The sequence below is a fragment of the Aspergillus udagawae genome (genome assembly GCF_001078395.1).
Source record: "Aspergillus udagawae IFM 46973 DNA, scaffold_7, whole genome shotgun sequence".
NCBI classification, from domain to species: domain Eukaryota; kingdom Fungi; phylum Ascomycota; class Eurotiomycetes; order Eurotiales; family Aspergillaceae; genus Aspergillus; species Aspergillus udagawae.
Genome location: NW_025091270.1, coordinates 1,037,131 through 1,041,246, shown reverse-complemented (window position 1 = coordinate 1,041,246; position 4,116 = coordinate 1,037,131).

The window sequence follows — 4,116 nt, the reverse complement described above, 5'->3', positions numbered from 1 at the left end:
TTTTATATTAGATAGGGCTTATATTAATAAATTAAATATATTATTTATAGAATTATCTATTATATCTATTATAATATAATACTAAAGCTAGACTAATTTAAGTATTAATACTATCTTCTATATAAGATTATTATCTATATAATAAATATTTATTAGCTTAAACTTTAGAGATATCTTATAATACTTCTAATCTAAATTAAGAAAGTACCTAGTAATTATAAAGAAGAAGTTTTATAATAAATTAGTTTATATATTAATTATAAAAGAGATCTTAGACTAGAGAGAGATTAAAAAAAAGATCTTAGCTTAAATTTTAAATAATTACTTAAGTAAATAACTCTGAATTATATATTAATTTAGTAAATTAAGAGTATATACCCTAGTAGCTTATAGAAATAATTTATAAAATTAAGAATATTTAACTATCTAAAATAAAAGATAAGCTATAAGAATAAATTAAAAATTTAATCCTTAAAGTTTTTAGATATATAAATTATTATAGGCTAGTTAGTTAGTAATAGAAATCTAACTTAAGTTAGATATAATACTTACTTAATTTATAAAGAGACTACTAAGCTTCTATTAAAAAGAAGATATCTTCTTAATTATTAAATAGTAAGCTTTAATATACTATATTATTAGTATATTACTATTACTATAGTAAGGGTGGAGGAGAAGATAATTATAATATTTATATTAAATCTTAGGTTTCTTATTAGAAAAGGATATATCTTTATTAAAATCTATCTATATTAGAGATATTTAAGCTCTTTTTTAGCTAATCTTTTACTTCTAAGATTATATAGCCTTAGCCTCTTTTATTTCTTACTACTATAACTAGAACATAGATTTATAGTCCTTACTAAATAATATAATCTTATTCTTTCTATTTTAGTTAAGGATTTAGAGGTTAGGGTAAGAGGCTATCTATATAATACTTATTTATAGATTATCTAACTATAATAAAGAAAAGATAGATATAGATAGACCTAGAGTATATTAAGATGTATAACTATTAATAATAGATAATAGGCTAGTAGTAGATAAAGAAGAATTAACTAATATTAAATCTATAGTTCTAGAATAAAGATTAAAATATCTTTACTTTACTACTTCTAGGTCTAATAGTTACTAAGCTTAAATATTTTTTTAAGTTATAAAAGTAAATATAATACTCTTAAGATTTACTTTATTATTATAAAAAGAAAGTAATTTAGTTACTATGAAAATTATAATCATTAGATTATATTATATTCTAAATTCTAGCTCTCTATTATTATACTAGCTAATAATAGATTTTAGACTCTTATTATTAAGTAATATTTTTCTAAGTAAATCTTATTATATCTTTAAGTTAATTTCTTATACTAATAAATATAACAAATCTAATTAGAGTTAGATTTTTATCTTTTTTTATTATTATTACTACTATTATTATCTCTTTAGTCTCTTATATATAGTATCTATATTACTATTACTATCCTTACTATTTTTACTCTCTGTATCTATATCGTCTTTAGATATAGACTTAGCTACAGAAGTTACTATAGGAGTTAACTCTTAAAGTTAGTATAGTAGATATCTAGGCTATAGCACCCTAGGGAGTACTAGTAATCTTTAATAACTATTTCTAAAAGTTCTATAGAAGCTTCTAATTCCTCTTTTTAGATATAAGGATATTAGTACTTTTTAAAAAAGTCTTAATAAATTTAGAATAATATTTAATCTCTTTATTCTAGTAATTCTTAATATTTAACTATTAAAGTTTAGGCCCTAGCTATAAGTATTTATAATTAAGATATATAAATAGTTTATATATATTCTCTATTTATTCTATAGATAGTTAGAATCTAATCTAACTTAAAGTTAGAAATTATATATCTTATTAAGAATTAATAATTTATTACTTTTGGAATAAGTAGCTTATAAAGAGAATCCTTTATTAAGAGTATCTAATATAATTCTCTTTAAATTATAATATATAAAAATAGCTCTAAGTATATTTATCTCTATACTAAAACTCTACTTTAATAGCTTAGTATTTAAAATATATATCTAATAGATTATTAGATTTTAGTTCTAATTAACTTAGATAGATATCTCTATATAGTCTAGTTTACTGGGTTATTTTCCATACTATTAATTAGCAGGTAGATAAATCTAGCTAAAGTTATATTATATACTAGTCTTATAAGATTATTATAAATGGCTATCTTCTTAGCTAGAGCTAGGCTAGTATACTTAATAGTAATCTTAACTATTTTTACCTAGTATCTACACTTAAACTAAGCTAAATATAAGATCTAATATAGTAATACCTCTATATTTATTTTATTATTTAGCAGGGTATTTAGCTATAATTAGTTAGTTTAAATCTAATTTAAATTAGATTCCTTACTTATAGCTTTATTAGCTTACTATCTTTCTATAGTAATTTATCTTAGACTTAGTCCTAAATTTTATAAACTAAGAAGTTAGTAATCTTAAATATATTTATACTATTATTAAAGCTATAGATCTCTCTTAGTGTAAAAGTAAATTTCTTTAAGATTACTTTTTAAACCTTCTTAGTCTAGTTAAAGTATTATAAGAGCCTTCTTAGCCACCTTAGAATACTTCTACTTAGGGTTAAACTAATATATTATATACTTAAGAACTTTTATAGTTAGCTCTAAAATATTACTAGTAATTATAATCTATAACTACTACAATAGTTACTTTAGATCTAGATAAATTCTATAGATTCTTAAAGAGTTAATAAAATTCTATATTTAATAGCTCTTTAAAAAATTAGATCTCTAGATCTTATATATTATACTACTCTTCTAGAAGGAAGTTATTAATAGAAGACTTAAGATTCTATTCTAATAATTATTAAAAAAGACTAAGTAGGTTCTAATTAAGTATACTATTAGTATAGTTATTATTGATAGAGAAAAAAAATAGATAAAAAATATTATACTCTCTTAGTATAAAGAGTAATATTAATATAACTTAATCTATCTTTAAAACTTTTAATAATAGGTCTCTAAAGATTTTTATCTTAAAGTTAAAAAACTTATCTAAATACTTAAACTAAATCTAACTTATTTCTATATTAAATATAGTATTAGATTATATACCTAATTAAGCTTAAATAAGATAATTTTATTAATAATAATAAAGTAGAAGTAGAGAGCCCTATTTAAAATAAAATAATATTACTTAAAATATATCTTAAACTTAGAGTACTTTAAGATAGAAAAAAAAAAAAATCCATAAGAGATTAATCTCTAGTATTTATATAAATTATTCTTTAAAATAAGTAGTTAAGAGAAGACTTTTTTAGTTTATAAAAGATTTATCTTTAAATATCTTAAGTATTTTAATTAGGAATACTCTATTAGAGTTAGAATTATTAATCTTTTATTAGTTACTTTATAGGGCCATATATATTTCTATATTTAATATATTACTATAGTAGATATTAACTACCTAAAGGTAATCCTATATATATATTAATAGTTAAAAATCCAACCTAGGTTAGATTTTACTTAATCTATAGATATTATTATAACAGGAGATAAGATACTATTATTAATAGTAGATATTAATAGTTTAGTAGCTATAGCTACTTAATCTAATAATAAAGATTTAAATATAGCCTTTTAATATTAACTAATATTAAGGATTATATAAGAAATATTCTCTAGCTAATTAAAAATAATAATAATATCTTTAGTAGAAGAGAGATTAACTATAAAATTCTAAATAATTTTTTAAAATATTTATATATTTTATTACTCTACTTACTTTCTTCTATATAATAGAATAGGGCTTAAATTTATAGTTAAGTACTAAGTAATTACATAATTAAAGAGTTAGTTAAAGTCTATCTAGTTTATATATATCTTTATATAAATCTTAATATTAAGCTAGTAAACTCCTAAAGTCCTAAGACTATACTTTAGTAGAGATTTTTTAGATAAATAATATTAAGTTCTTAATTCTTTCTATTAAGCTATATAGAGTTTAAGAGATAGATATTAATAATTAATATCTTAGTAAGGTATCTCTAATCTTATAGAATAATTAATTATTAACTACTAATATAATAGTATTAAGGTTTTTCTTCTT